Source organism: Protopterus annectens, chromosome 8.part0, assembly GCF_019279795.1.
Source record: "Protopterus annectens isolate FY-2018-M chromosome 8.part0, PAN1.0, whole genome shotgun sequence".
In the NCBI taxonomy this organism is placed as follows: Eukaryota; Metazoa; Chordata; order Ceratodontiformes; family Protopteridae; genus Protopterus; species Protopterus annectens.
The window spans coordinates 277,911,983-277,928,167 of record NC_056741.1 but is presented as its reverse complement, the minus strand read 5'-3'; positions in this window follow the sequence as shown (position 1 = coordinate 277,928,167).

Below are 16,185 nucleotides of genomic sequence, written 5' to 3'. Positions count from 1 at the left end.
CACTATGGCTAGGCTTACAAATGCCCCAGGGCAGATAGCCTAGTACTATACTATGAAACTATGAAAGCGGGTGTTCACCTCAGCTGCCTTTAGCCTGTGAGCATTAAATTATCTTGCACATTTCACCCATCTCCAGAGGGATTTGATAAAGAAACTGTCTACTTCCCTCTCTGGGTCTATGTCTGAGGAGGAATTCTAGTAGTTTCTCCAAAGCTGTCAACCCTTCATTCAGTTGTGAATTCGTCCATGAGGCTAATCGCCAACGCTGCGGAATGGTCTTCACGGGCGGGGGGCTCATGCATCGCCATTAGGCTTCATGCCTGATTGTGTCTAAGCAGGTTTGCAGAGGCCTTCAAGATGTCATTTGTTAATGCCCCCTTTGATGGTGCCACTCTCTTTGGTCCCACTGTGAAAGAGACATTGACCCGCAGTGAACAGGAAGAGAAGACTTTGTCGGCCATTGGGATCAGGTTTTTTGCCCTTAAGAGGTCCTTTTCTAAAACCCAGAAGGGGAGTAAGAAAATATGGTTTCAGAAGGCACAATCTTCCTTCCAGGATGTTCAGGAAGATTCCTCTTCCAGGGGACAAGGAAGAGGTTTCAGTGGTAGATGTTGCTCTAGGGGCAGGGGAGGCCCGCAAAATCAAGGTTCCAGGGAACCCTCTGAGAAACCTTTGCAGCGTCCCTGAGACATTGTCCAACTGTCCTTTACTGGAGGCAGTTGGGGGTCAGTTATCTTTGCACCTTCTAGCCTGGGCAAATGTTACAAATGATCAGTGGATGCTTGCAATTCTATCCAGGGGCTATTGCATTCCCTTTTTGGAAGTTCCCCCAAAATCTAGTACTCTTACGGATGTGCCACCCAGTCAGGAAGAGTTGGCCCAACAAGAGGTTGCGAACCTTCTTCAGAAAAGAGCCATCCAAGAGGTCCCCACAGGACATAGAGGATCCGGAGCTTATTCCTGTTTCTTTTTAGTTCCAAAGAGAACAGGGGACCTATGTCCTATTCTGGACCTCAGTTGCATGAACCTGTTCATACAGAAGTCGAAGTTTTGGATTGTCACTGTGCAGTCGTTTGTGCCCCTCTTGCACAGCAATTGACTGGATGTGCGCTGTGGTCCTCCAGGACATGTACTGACATATAAAAATGACTCGATAGTCCAAGAGGTTTCTCCACTTTCACCTGGGAGCCGATAATGTTCAGTACAGGGCCCTACCCTTTGATCTCACCTCAGCCCCCCCAGGTGTTCACCAAATGCATGGTGGTGGTGGCAGCTCATCTCTGACTGCAGGGAATCCAGGTTTTTCCCTATTTGAATGACTGTCTCCTGACGGCCCCTACAAGACATCAACTATTGGACAACATTCACACCATACTCTCCTTGTTTCATCAGTTGGGCATTACTGTGAACATGGCCAAATCCTTCTTGATTCCAACCCAAAATCTGGAGTTCATAGGCACTCTGTTAGATAGCAACACACATATCGCAGCCCTTCCTCTTTGCTGGGTGTCTCTTATTTGTGCCCAAGTTTGGGTTTTGCTGGAGCAAACATGCCCTCCGGCTTCACTCATTCTCAGAGTTCTAGGATCCATGGTGGCTGCCATTTATTTGGTACTGATGGCTCAGTACCATATGAGAGTTCTTCAGTGGACCTTTGCAGTTCAGTGGTCAGCATTGCTGCATCCACTGTCTTTCGTCACTTGGCTCACTCCAGTGTGTCGAAGGCATCTTTTGTGGTGGAGTCATTCACTGGACCTTCTAGCAGGGCAGGTCATTTGTTCCACTGACTCCTACAACGACGGTCACCTCGGATGCTTCCCTACTAGGGTGGGGTATTTCCAGGGAAAGACAGTCCAAGGGACATGGTCGCCAGCAGAGCCCAAACTGCAAATTAACATTCTGGAGATGAGTAGTCCTTCTGTCATTGCAAGCCTTTCAGTATTGCCTCCCTCGGGGAAGGATTGCAGTCCTATTGGACAACATGGCTGCTGTTTGGTATATAAACAAGCAAGAGGACACATATTCTTATCTGCTGTGTTGCGAGGCCATGAGGGTCTGGGAGTGGGCGATGGCCACTGGGAGCTTTCTCATTGCAACGCACATTCCCAGAGCATCAAACGTGTTAGCGGACAAATTGAGCAAGGCTATCTTGACCCCTCACGAGTGGTCCCTGAACCCAGTGGTGGTCCAGCAGATCTTCCATTGGTGGGGTTATCTGAGCTGTGATCTGTTTGCATCTCTTCTCAACCACAAGTGCAGCAACTTCTTTGCATTGATCCCCCCCAGAGGGGGAATCCCCCAGGGAAGCACTCATCCACGATTGGCCTCCGGGTCTCCTGTAGGCCTTTCCTCCTCTGCCTTCAATTCCCAGAATACTTCAGAAAGCCAGATGCCTCAAGAGTCAATTGATCCTCATTCCCCCCTTCTGGCCTTGGCAGGTGTGGTTCTCCCTTCTACGGTCTCACTTGAGGCATCCACCCTGGGTGCTTGATCCAATTCCAGATCTTTTATCTCATTAGTCTCTTCTCCTGCTCCTGAACCTTCAGATCTTACGTCTGACAGCATGGTATGTCCACTTCCAGTGATTTTAGCTAAGTCCAGGCTAGCTTCACCCATAAAGGATATTATTCTTGCTTCTCAGAAGTCCTCCACTAGGAAGGTTTATTCCAGTAAATGGAAGAGGTTTTTGATTTGGGCAAAGAATAAGAATCTGGACCCCTTCTCTGCCTCTATTCCCGAGATACTGCTCATTTTGACCTCTTTTTTTTAAGGAAAGGGCCAGTTTTTCCACGATCAAGGTTCAATTGGCAGCAATTTCAAATTTTCACCTTAGTGGTGATTCTGCCTTTTCTTTGTGCCTCTGTAAGGCCTTTTTAAAAGGCGTTTTTCTATTACAGCCACCTGTGAAACCTCCTCCTCTGTGGGATTTGACTTTGGTCCTGCAGGAATTGTCGAAACCACCTTTCGAACCGGCGGCTTCTTGCGATATTAAATTTCTTTCTTGGAAGACTGCCTTTTTAGTGGCAGTAACTTCGGCGAAAAGAGTTTCAGCACTGCAAGCTGTTACTATCAAGCCACCCTACTTAGTTTTCCATAAAGACAGTGTGTCTCTGAAACCAAATCCATCCTTCATGCCTAAAGTGGCCTGAACAGCGAATCTCAGTCAATGCATTCATCTTCCAGTATTTTTTCCTAACTATTCCAATAAATTGGGAATCCATCCTGCACACCTTGGACATTCACCATCAACTCCATTTTTATTTGCACAGAACGCAAGAGTTTAGACGTTCAGATCAGCTATTTGTAGCCTTTTCTATGAATAGAATGGGCAGAGGAATTTCAAAAGTTACTGTCTCCCGCTGGATTTCACAATGTATTTCCTTCATTTATTTTTCAGAAGGTATTCCCTTGTCTGCACCAGTGAGGGCTCACTCCATCAGGGCAGTTTCTACCTCATCTGCCTTTGCAGATAGTCGATCCTTAGATGACATTTGTGCAGCAGCAACATGGTCTTCTCCTCATACATTCATTCCCCACTATAAGTTGGATTTGGTTTCTAGAGGAAGGGCTTCCTTTGGCTCCATGGTTCTTCAGCATGTCCTTCCTTGAGACCTCCCAGGATTTAGGTAGCTGGAGACTCTGACCCTAGCATGAGGAATAGTGACTAGATAACATCAGATTTATAGCTATGTACTTAACAATAACTTGGCATCTGTGTTATCTGTAGTCACCATTCATTATGGTCCCACCCTCCATCCCCCTTCCTGGAAGACTGGATTATGGTGGTTCTGTTTTCTGTTAGTGCTTTGATCTGTCTTCTTTACTTATGCAAACTCGATCTGGGGGAGGGGAGGGCAGCAGAGCATTATGGGAGGGGAGGAACTTGAGCTAAGCTGTGGTCTGTGTCTGCCGGCTCAGATCCAAGACCATAGCGTGATGAATGAGGACTACAGATAACACAGATGCCAAGTTATGGTAAGTACATAACTATAATTCTCCATTTTTGAGGTGCAAAACCTGTTTGGAGGCTACTGTTAATTAGTGATTCCAGACAGCATGATAGGTAATTTTTTTATGGTATTTAGAAGACAGTCTGGGATATTATTGGGGTCTCTCAATGTAATGTTCTTGGCCTTGGAGACAGCCTTGAGGACCCGTTCCCCAGTGACAGTAGGGGGACTTGTATTTGATGGCATTTGCTGAGGGGAGGCTGGGATGGGTGGAAGATGGGTAAAGTAAAAGCTGAAATTTTCTGTCATTAGGTTTGTTATATGTTCTAGCTCAGTATAGAGGGCTTCACGATTGTGCATTGCCGTTGAGGTTGCAGCATCTCTAAAGAATGCCTTGTGGCTGATCTTGACCTGAGAGGCCAAATTTACTTCAGATGTGGCTGTGGTACACTTTTTGTTCTGAGTTTTTGTTTGAGAGCACTTTTATCCAGCTGGATACATATCTTAATTTTTGCCATGATTTTCTTCCTTCTGTTAAATAGCCTAATGTGATTGAGTTAGTTCTGTACGTATTCCTTCTGGAAGCATCTGCCTCTATGCAGCTATTAACATGCTTGTATAGGATTTCTGTAAATGGTTCCTTGTAGGCAGCAGTGCCCTCAAGGCTAAAGGTGGCTTGAAATTTTGCCAGGGTATCACTTCATAGTAGGAAATTAGCTGTAGAGTAGATGTTCTTCGTGTTTCACTGTTGCAGTCATTACATTTGGGTAATCTGCTGGCAGCTTGCTCTCAGTCGGCCTGAATAACAAAGTCTTGGGTCCTGCGTTGGTTGCTGTCTCCTCTTCCATGATGTCAGGTCATCAGGGGTATAAAACATGCAGTCAACGCCATTTTAATCAGTCTTTCTTGCTGAGCGGTGCCCGAAGCAGTTCGCAAGTGGCGCTTGGTCGACTGCTGAAATTTACGTTTTCGAGTTTCAGAACCGAAGTCTTCAAACTAAAGCTAAGTATCCCGTTAGGGAAACTTTTTCTTGCTCCTTATCGATGTCAGTAAAAGTTAATAATTATATTACTTGTGGGAAGCAAATACCTCATAAGGATTTTCATTTGTACTGTATTCCTTGCCTAGGCCCTGACCACAATGTGCCTTGCTGTCGGTTTTGTGCTAAATTTAACCAATGCACTATTAAGCATCAGTATATTTTTGCTTCTGAATACTTTGGTTCAAGATTTAACTATCCTGAAATGTCGTCGGTTAGCAATCTGATTACCGGAATCCACAAAAAATGCAAAGAAAAAGACAGAGACAGATCGTCGAGGTCCAAAACCGATGATGAAGCTTCTCCTAAGCCAGTCGCCAGTTCGCCGGTACTCAGTGAGGTGCTTTCGCAGCCCCTGATGCCCTGCTACTTTTGAGTTGCAGGCCTCTACCGAGACCCATTCGGAGTCCGGTATGCCGCGAGATTCTCCAAGTATTGAACCCGCGGATGTCTCTCCCTTGGATGGGTCCGGAGCTGCTGAGCAGGCACCGGCTTCTGTGGGTGTTTTCAGGCCTAAAGATTTGTATATTAAAACAACGCCTTCATCAAAAGCAAGGCACAGATTATGAATCTTCAGATCAGGTTTCTATTTCTTCTGATTCCTCTTCTGATCAGGAATTTTCTATTCCCCCTTATGAGGACTCATTTTTCTTTTGGAGAGACTTTGCATACCTTAAGGGAACATTTTCATTGGGAGAGTCAGGATTTTTCAGAATCCAAAAAGAGGCTTAGGGATTTTCTTCTTCCTCAGCATAGGCCTTTGGCTATACATCCTGTTTTAGACATTGTTGATGTTTTCTCAGAATCTAGCATGGCTCCTGATTCCCTGCCTCCGGCTTCTAGTAAGCCAGACAGATATTACAGGGTTCCTGACTCCCAGAAGTTTCTTTTCAAAAATCCTACTGCTGACCCTGAAACAATTTCTCAGGGTCCCAAGGGTGTTAAGGCTTCTACTGCTAAAAATCCTACCCCTTCTGATAGAGATTCCAGGGCACTGGATAGATGGGGTAAGAAGGTTTATATGTCTGCAACCCTGGCAATCAGGGCTTTAAACTGTCAATTTCATATGCTTAAATATCAACAGCATGTCATGGGCTTACTGAAACAGAAAATTATGTTGATTTCTGATTGTGTGGAAAATAGAGTTACAGGATTTATTGCATTCAGCTGAACAAGTTGGAAAGCATACCTTGCAATGTGGTTTTGATTCCTTGGAGGCCTCCTGCAGGGCCGCCGTAACTGGATCTGTGATAAGAATGCATGCTTGGCTCAAGGAGCAAAATCTGCCTGATTATGTTAAAGCTAAATTGCTGGATGCTCTTTTACAGCAGGACAGTCTGTTTGGTAATAAGGCAGAAGAAGTTTGGAAAAATATGGAAGACAAAGCTAAATCTATGCAAACTGTAAGAGATTTCTTGCAAGTGCAGCCACCCAGGTTCAGTAGGCACTGACCTATTAAGAACTGGTCCTTTCCAGTACCCAACAGAGCCGCTCAGGTCAAAACCAGACACTCCAAGGGCTCCAGGTTTCAGTCACAAGGATCTTACAGGACAAAGCACTGGGGTGCCTCCACCTCCAAATCAGGAAGTAGCAAAGCACCACCCTACAGTAAACAGTCTCAATGACTTTCCTCTGCCATTTCCAAGCACTTATCTTTTGGCAGCCCCGTTGGGGGAAAAACTAGCACTTCATGCTCAAAATTGGCATCTAATTACCCAGGACAAGTGGGTCTTAAATATAGTATCCCAGGGGTACAGATTTCATTTCCACACATTGCCTACTCTAAACGGATCTGCCTCCAAATCAGTGGGCAGAGGCCCAGAAGCAAGTCATGTCCCTCATGGATATGGGGGCTATTCAAACAGTACCAGAAAAGGAAAAAGGACAAGGCTTTTATTCAAGACTTTTCCTGGTACCCAGAAAAGACAAATTATGGCGTCCAATTGTGGACTTATCCATTGTAAATACTTTCCTGGGCATTCCAAAATTCAAGAAGCTGACTCTATAACAACTACTGCCTATGCTAGGCAAGAATGCCTGGTTGGTAACTCTAGACTTAAAAGAGGCTTACCTGCATATCCCAATCAGGGAATCTTGCAGAAGATACCTCTGCTTCAAAGCAGGCTATTTGCATTACCAGTTCTCTGCACTGCCCTTTGGCTTATCTACTGCGCCCAGGGTTTTCACAAGTGCCTGGCACCAGTGATTGGATTTTGCAGACAAAGAAACATTCAAATTTATCCTTCTCTGGATGATTGTCTAATTCAGGCAGAGGACAAGGACACTCTTCTACAACATGTGTTTGTAAAAAGGCTTCTAACATGCCTAGGGTACACCATAAATGAAAAGAAATCACAACTGGTACCCTCTCAAATAATTACATTCCTGGGTGCAAGCTTGAATACAACTGCCCAGATGGCTTACCTCACGCCAGACAAACAAGTTCAATTGATAACATACTTCAAACAAGTGGCCACAAAAACCCAGCTATCTGCAAGACAGATTCTGCAGGCTTTGGGGTTCATGACATCCTGCATTCTACTAATTCCATATGCAAGACTGCATATGAGGAAACTTCAATGCTACCTAAAAAGCTTATGGTGTCAACATAGTCACAGCCTGGAAACAATGATTCCTCTCATTCCTTGCCTGCAACAGAAATTCCTTTGGTGGGCAGAAGCCTGTCACCAAAACAAGGGACTGTCATTCACTCTACTCCCTGCCACCCAAACCCTGACTACAGACGCGTCAGATTATGCTTGGGGGGCCCATCTGGCAGGGAGATGCATTCAGGGTGAATGGAGCCCAACTCATATGCAACTACATATCAACCAGAAAGAAATGCTAGCTGTACAGAATGCTCTGACACCCTTCAAGGACTTCCTTCATCCAGGACAACTACTGATAAAGGCGGACAACACCACAGTTGTGTGGTACATAAGCAGGGGGTACCCACCCCTACCCACCCCTACCCCCTTTACAGACTAGCCATGGCCTTGTGGAACACAGCCTTGACTTACCAAATACATCTACAAGCTCAATTCCTGCCAGGAAAGCAAAATACTCTGGCAGACGACCTAAGCAGAAATGTAATGGACCCACACGAATGGAAACTGGATCTGCAAATCTTCAGTATGTTGAGATGAAAATGGGGGAGCCCAGACATAGATCTTTTTGCCTCACCCCAAAACTACCAGTTAGACAAATTCTGCACAAGAATTCATCACAAAAAATCTTGGAAAGTGGATGCTCTATCCTTCAGCTGAAAAAACCTATCAGTCTATGCCTTTCCCCCTCTGCCTCTGCTCTCCAAGGTTTTACTAAAAGTCAGACAGGAAAAACCAAAAATTATTCTGATTGCTGCAGACTGGCCTCGCCAACATAGGTACCCACTTCTAAGGAATATGTCACACCTTCCTCCGTGGTACTTGCCTCAAGCTCCTCATCTATTGTCTCAGCAGAACTATCAAATTCTGCACACTCAGCTCCAAACACTGAATCTTGCAGCATGGCTAATCAACTAATTTCACCAGTCACATCCCTCAGTAAACCTGTGATGTATGTCATTTTGGAGGCTAGAAGGCCTAGTCCTAGAAAATCTTATGCTGATAAATGGAAGAGATTCTGGGCCTGGAACCAAGCACAAGGAATAAGCACAGCAATGCCCAATATTCCTTAGATTCTGCAATATTTAACTGAGATGCTTCACAAGGGCCTACCTTTTTCTTCTATAAAAATCCATGCCTCTGCCATCTCGGCTCATTACAATGCAGAGCCTCCTCTCTTTTCTTATCCCCTGCTGAAGCAGTACCTCAGAGGGGCCAAAAATTTGAGACCTCCCAGGAGAGCTCCAACTCCTGTATGGGACCTCAATTTTGTGCTGGAAAATCTCACCCCTACCTCCTTTTGATCCAGCTGCCACTGCAGACATAAAATTTCTCTCTTGGAAGACAGCTTTTCTTTTAGCAGTCACTTCAGCTAGAAGGATTTCAGAACTGCAGGCTCTCATGGCAGTGGAGCCTTTCATTATCTTTTATCCGGACAGGGTGGCCGTCAGGACCAATCCTTCTTTTATGCCCAAGGTGGTATCCAGTGTGGCTCTTAACCAGACCATTCATCTGCCAACCTTTTTCCCAAATCTGTAGAACAAGGGGGAGCGGATTCTGCATTCATTGGATGTACACAGACAACTAAGATTCTACTTAAACAGGACAAAATCTCTACGAAAGTCTGTGCAACTACTGGTGGCATTTGCTGCAGAGGCAGAGGGAAAGGCTATCTCAGACTATTTCAAAATGGATAAGCCATTGTATTCATTTCTGCTACTACATGCACCATGGTAAACCTGTCCCCAAGGGGATCAGATCTCATTCCACCAGGGCTGCATCTACTTCTGCAGCTTTTCTCAGAGGAGTTCCTACCAGAGACATACTAGAATCTGCTACTTGGAGCTCAGTTCATACGTTCACAAAACATTACCATTTACCTCTCTTTTCTAAATCCAGGGCAGGCTTAGCCACTGCTGTCCTGCAGGGCCTTATAGCCACTCCTAATGCTGTATAATTCCATCCTCCCATCCATAGCTTTGGGATTCTACCCAACTGTAATGACTGCAACAGTGAAACACAAAGAACATAGTACAGTTGTGTACACTTACCATAAATGTAGATGTTCGAGTGTATCCAGTGTTGCAGTCCGGGTTACCCACCCGCCAGCCCCCTTTCTTCTCTATTATTATACTTCTCCTTTCCTTCACTATGCTCAAAAGCCTTTTTGGTGTATTTGCTTTTAGTTGGAGGTAAACTTTTTGCGTTCTAAATTACATGCATATATATATTTATATATTTTTGCTCCCATTTGGGGGGCACCTGACATCTGGGGCAAGAAAAACTGATTAAAATGGCGTCGGCTGCATGTTTTATACCCCTGACGACCTGACGTCATGGAAGAGGAGACAGCAACTGACGGCAGGACCCAAGACTTTGTTATTCAGGCCAACTGAGGGCAACCTGCCAGCAGATTACCCAAATGTAATGACTGCAACAGTGAATACACTCAAATATCTACATTTATGGTAAGTGTACACAACTGTACTTTCCTGAACATTGTAGTATTAGCTGGGGTCCTGGGTTCTCATTTTACTTCAAATACACCATTTTGTGGTTTGATCTCAAAATAGAGGACATTGCATAGGAGATGTACAGCATTGTCCCATATTAGTCAGCACTAGATGTAGTATGTTTGTGCTCCTGGTCAGCATATTGACAGTCTGATCCAAGGAGTTTGTACTATAAAATTTGTGAATCTCTGTGCCTGCACATTTTGGTGTCACGTATGTTTCCAGTTATCAGTGGAGTAATTAAAGTTGACCATGAATATTGTATTAGGTTCAGTAGTGTTTCCAGTAAGCTTAAATATGTGTTCTGGTTTTCCTGGGTCATAGAGGGGGACATACAACTTGCAAGGAAGTGGTTTGGGATCTTGCCTATGGTGATTTGAACATGAAAAGCTCAAGTGCATTGTCTTGTTTGACCAGCCTTGAGGTAGGTTTTGTGTGTGTGTGCGTAGATATATATATATATATATATATATATATATATATATATATATATGAATGCATGTGTGTGTATTTATAGATATATATATATATATATATATATATTTAGGATCACTACTAAATCCCAAATACTTACAATACCGAAGATCGAAATCCTGATACCAGATACCCGAAAGACGAGAAAAATGGAAGACCAGAAGTGCGAAATTTAAAATCCCAAACACTGCACTAAACATACACCACACACCTTCACCCAACACACAAACCTACACTACATAAAAGCAGGGGGGGCAAGCACCCCTGCACCCCCCTACTTAAATATTCTTAAGTCCAAGGTCACACTATACAGACAAACACACGAAAACACCACCACACACCTACATTCCCCTCCCAAACACACACGCATCACAGTCACAATACACACACACACACACTAAAGTCCCTAACCACCACAATCAAACATGGATACTTACCTGACCTTCCACCTATCCATTCACAAACCACAACACTAGAAGCGCCACTTCAACGTCTCCATGCTTCGCGATTTTAAAATTCACGCTTCTGGTCTTCTCGTCTTTCGGGTATCTGGTCTCGGGATTCCGGTCTTCGGTTTTGTAAGTATTATATATAGTATATATATATACATACATATATATATATATATATATATATATAATATATATAATTTTGATGATAATTGTGATAACTCCACCTTTGTCCCTGCTGGTGCAATAGCTGGTCTAAATGTGCGTAAGGCATTATATAATTGCACTGCCAGGGTGCTCTCTATGGTTTTAAACCATTTCTCTGCTTTCATAGATGTCAGCATCCTCTAGTATGAGGAGAGCTTGTAGGGAGTGGAGTTTGTTTAGCCTCTCAGTATTAAACAGTAACAACTTTAGATTTTCTTTTAAATACCTTTATTGAATTATGACAACATAGGGAAACTTGTATATAAAGTAATCAAACTGCTAAGGTCACATATATATTGTATATTATGTAATCCAAGTGCCATTACATAAATTGTTTAATTCTGCCTTCCTCCAAAACATTTTCTGCATGTGTTTTTTCTCACAAATTTGAAATGTTTTTCCATTGTAATTTACTTCTACCCATTTCTAAAGATCCCACTTCCTGTTCTTTTCTCTTACTGTATTCACTATTTCAAGTACAGTTGGTTTAGATTTTGATTTCCATTTTTTGCTAATTGCTTTTTTGTCAGCCACCTGAAAACTTGGCCTTAATATGTCTAGGCAATTCATATGCTGTATCTCTGCTAAAAAAAATAATTTTCTTAGGTTGTAGTCATTTGCTCGCCCAGTATCCTTGACTATTTTGTAGGGAGTTTTTAAAGTCTGGCAACTCATTAAACTCCAAGAACATATGCACCCAGATACTTCTTTCTTCACCATTACACCTACAGCATTTGCCATCTACCTGAGGGAAAATTCTTTGCAGTCTGCTTGGATTATAAAAGTATCTATGCAAACACTTCCAGGCAAAAGTCCTAAATCTTCTAGATTTTGTTGTGTATTTGGGAGACATGCATATGTCCTCTCATTATTTCTTTTGTGAGTTACATACCTGATTTCTCTTCCATTCTTTTCTGATTGATTTCCTTAGTTATGTAATGTTTTATGCTGTACTAATTATCCATTTCTAACAGCAGTGTCTATTGTAGATTCAATTAAAAAAATCAACCAGTCCATGTCTCATTTAGGATTCCCCTATCCCTTTCTCTGTGTTCTCCTGATATCAGTCCCTGTTAGGGAAGGCAATCGCTAGCCTACAATCCAGCTGTCTTGGCTTCTTCCCATTTTATTACCTTTTCCTCTCTAATTATATGTTTCAATACCATTTTTGCATCCTCCAGTAAATTCCAGCCCCCTCTTGTCTATTCTCTATACCTGTAATGCAGTCATTCTTATCTGCAGAATCTCCTTTCTCCATTTGTGTGTTGTCCTTAGTTCTTGGTATACTTTGTGCACATAATATTCTGTAGGACTGTTCTCCTTAAGGATCTAAGTACAAAATTCCATTCTCTATTTCTTCAATTATCCCCTGCTCATTTATCACAATAATAATACCTTTCCAGTTTGAATTGTAGGTTTCTGCTTGTGTTTATAAAATATCCATTCAATTCAGGTAATCCTAATCTTCCTTGGTCTGTTAGAAGGATCAACTTATCCCACCTAATCCTTCTTGGTCTATTAGAAGGATCAACTTATCCCATTTGACTGAAACTCTAATTGCTATCCATAACTTCTCCTATGATAAAAAAATATGCCTTGCCTGTATATAAAACTGAAGGGACTCAACATTTTTATTGCTTGCATCTTGCTCTCCATATCCATAGGCAAGAACTTCCAGTTTCTTTTGTTTAGTCTCTTCCCACATATCATTAGCAGCCATAACAGAATCATTTTTCATTCATACTCCTAAATACCCCATAAATCCTGGGTATTACTAAACCAGTTTGTGTGTGGGTACATAGTTTACAGCTATTGCTTTTTTATCTTTAATTTTGGATCCTGAAAAAACTTGAAAGTATATTAAAATGTTCAACACTGAAGTGTCCTTTTCTGGTTTTATCAGGTATAAAATAACATCTACAAATAAAGCTAGCTTGTCTTGACTATTACACCAATAATATCCTTGAATTTCTGGGTCCCTTATTTTCTTTGACAGTGGTTTTAAATATAATACAGATAAAGGGGAAAGTGAACACCCCTGCTCAACCAGAACTTGTCAGCGAGGAATCCACCTACTTTGCCTAGTTTATCTTCAGTGACTGGGTTTGAAGAAAACATGGTCCTTTTTTATTGGAAAAGGTTACACGGGACAAAGAAGTAGGGTCTACAAACAAAAGGGTTGAAGGCCAGGCATAACTGAGCACACCCTCAGTTTTTTAAACCCTTTTTCAGGTAAAGACTAATTCAGCAGAGGAGAATTGCAAGCTTTTGTAACATCCTCCAATGCTGAGATCAATGGAGAGAAGGTTGCCACATCCAGGGCCTCATTCTGCAAAAGATCAGATACCTTGCTGATCCCAGGGATGGCTAGTAATTGCTTTCAGTTGAATACATCCCTAAATCTAGCCAGCATTTGGGGGAAGAAGGAAACATCCATTTAGATTTCTGTACCTGTTCGTTCACGGAGGCAACAGTGGTCAGACTGACACTTCCAAAACTTCTTCAAAATCAGGATCCTTGGGAAGCTGAAAGGGGGTAGGAATGCCAACATTACTCAACTGAGGTTTACACCTTGTAATCATCTCAGGTGAAAACAGTCCGAGACTACTCCCCTGCAACAGGCTAGAACTTCTGGTTATTCTTTTTTTGCATGCAGTACCCTAGTGGGAGATGTGTCAACACCAGCCACAGTATCTACACCCCTGACTTCCCTTGCAACTAAATTATTTGGTTCTTCCACCTCTGAACCGAGTAATGGTATGGATCCAGAGGATGCTTGACTCTCATCTTGCACAGTTTTGGTATTTTTACCACATCAAAGGGCCTGAAGGTAAAAGAAGGTGAGTCTACCAAAGCCTACTCCGGAGTCACAAGCTACATGTTGAGGCATATTTCTTGATTTACTTTTATATTTGTTTTATGTGCACAAGGGGTCGATGTTGAGGGGGTTGTATCTGAGTCCATCAACTCAGGGGGCAATACCAACTAATGGCTGCACAGTCTGCCAATTAAAACAAATAGCAAACAAATCCCACTATTCTTCCTCTGAACAGCAGTCTGAAATTTATTTCTGCAACAATATTTTTCTCAACACTACACTGAATAAAAAGACAATTTCTGTAACAGTTCATATCACAAAATATATGTACCCCCCGATCTTTGTTTAAAAAAAAAAAAAAAAAGGCTGGTTTCAATGACAAGTGGTAGTGATTAGAAACTGCTTAAATGAGTTTTATGAGAAATAAATTTATGGAAACATCTTGTCAGAAATGTTTAACATACAAAATGATGTCAAAATCTAGATTTAAACAACAAAAAATGTTTAAAGTGCTGTAGTCATGATTAGTCACATTCAACACCACCACCAAAGAGGAAAAAAACTTGCAAAATCAGCAGGTTTTCCTGTCAAAACTTACAAATAAATATTTTAATCAACATAAACAGGTGTAATTAACTCGCTGCTCTGGAAGCACAAAGTAATAATGGGAACTTTACTAAAAACAGCCTTAGTACAGAAACTCAATTAAGCATTCACAAGTGTCCATAAAAACATCTCCAGAAACAAAAAAAAAAGTCATCAGAGACCATGTAACCCTTATACGGTGGAAGCATATACAGATTTCCAATTAGAAAAAAGCAAAGTAGCAGAATATACTATTCAAGCAATAACAGAAAAATCAGAGGAAGGAAATAAAAGGTTTCTTATCTGTGCTCAGCAGCTGAAGAAATCCAGAGGAAGGAGCAGTCTTCCAAGACATCCTTCTCTTACTAGAACACCTGAAAGGGTCTTGTCTGTGATAGTATATTGTAGTCCCTGTACTGCCAGCTGATTGGTCCCTCACACTCCTAGACTGGCAGTGGGAGGGACTCTAAGCTTTATTAGACTTCCAGTGGAGAGGAGCTGGGAAACTAGTACCTGAATGGCATTAAGGCAGTGTGTGGTAGTTGAACATCTTTTTGATGGGAATTTCTGAAGAAAAAGACCTGCATTTGACCAGCAAAATTTGCCTAGAGGTAGGCATTCCAGTCTGGCTAGGCAGTGGGGTATTCATTCATCCAAGACTAACAAAAGTGGTTCTCCCTTGCCCACCAAGGGCACTCCAACAACCAACAAGCACCGGACATCTGGCCAGTATACCAAAGTCTTTGTAAATCGAGGGTATGTGCGATGTCTTAGGTCAGAGCCATAACCGACGTAGGCTATAAAAGTGACGTCTGCACATACCCTCTTTAGAATTTTTCTGTCACAGTGAACGTCGGACTCCGGTTCGGGAAGCAGATCGCTCATTTTGACTGGACAACTGCTACAGATAAGTACCCTTTTGGGTTTTCTAGTTATCTTTGCTTAGTTTCTCAGATGTACATGTCCAGTAGAAAGGGGAAGTGTGTTTGTGGGATACAAATTCCTCACAAGGACATGCAGGACCAGTGTGTTTTTTGTTTAGGCGAGGCCCATGACCATACATCCTTTGCTATTTGTAAATCTTTGGTGCCTAAGACTCTCCACAGCCATCTGGCCATGCTGAAATTATATTTAGAAAATCATCGGCTTTGGCATCTCGCATTAGGTATGGAGGGCGAGGTAGGCACATCTGACGAGCCACCTCAGAAAAAGGTAAAAAAAGTAAGGCCCACTTCCCACATTGTGCCTCTGGTGTCCAGCAAGACTCTTGAGGCAGATGAGAGCCCAGGATCTCTCTGGACCTCCATTTCTCAACCTATCCCAGGATCCACTTTGGAAGCTGGATTGGTGGAAACTTTAAGTACGTCCACTGAGGTAGACCAGCCATGAGATCCTGATGGCAGAAGGGAACCATGGCTCATGCAGTCAGAGGGGCCTACTCCTACCCTCCCCCATCCTCCCAGACGTCGGCTTCAAAAAATACACAGCCCACTCCTCTGAAGAGGAAACAAAAGCAAAAACATTTAGAACAACCTGTTCCTGGA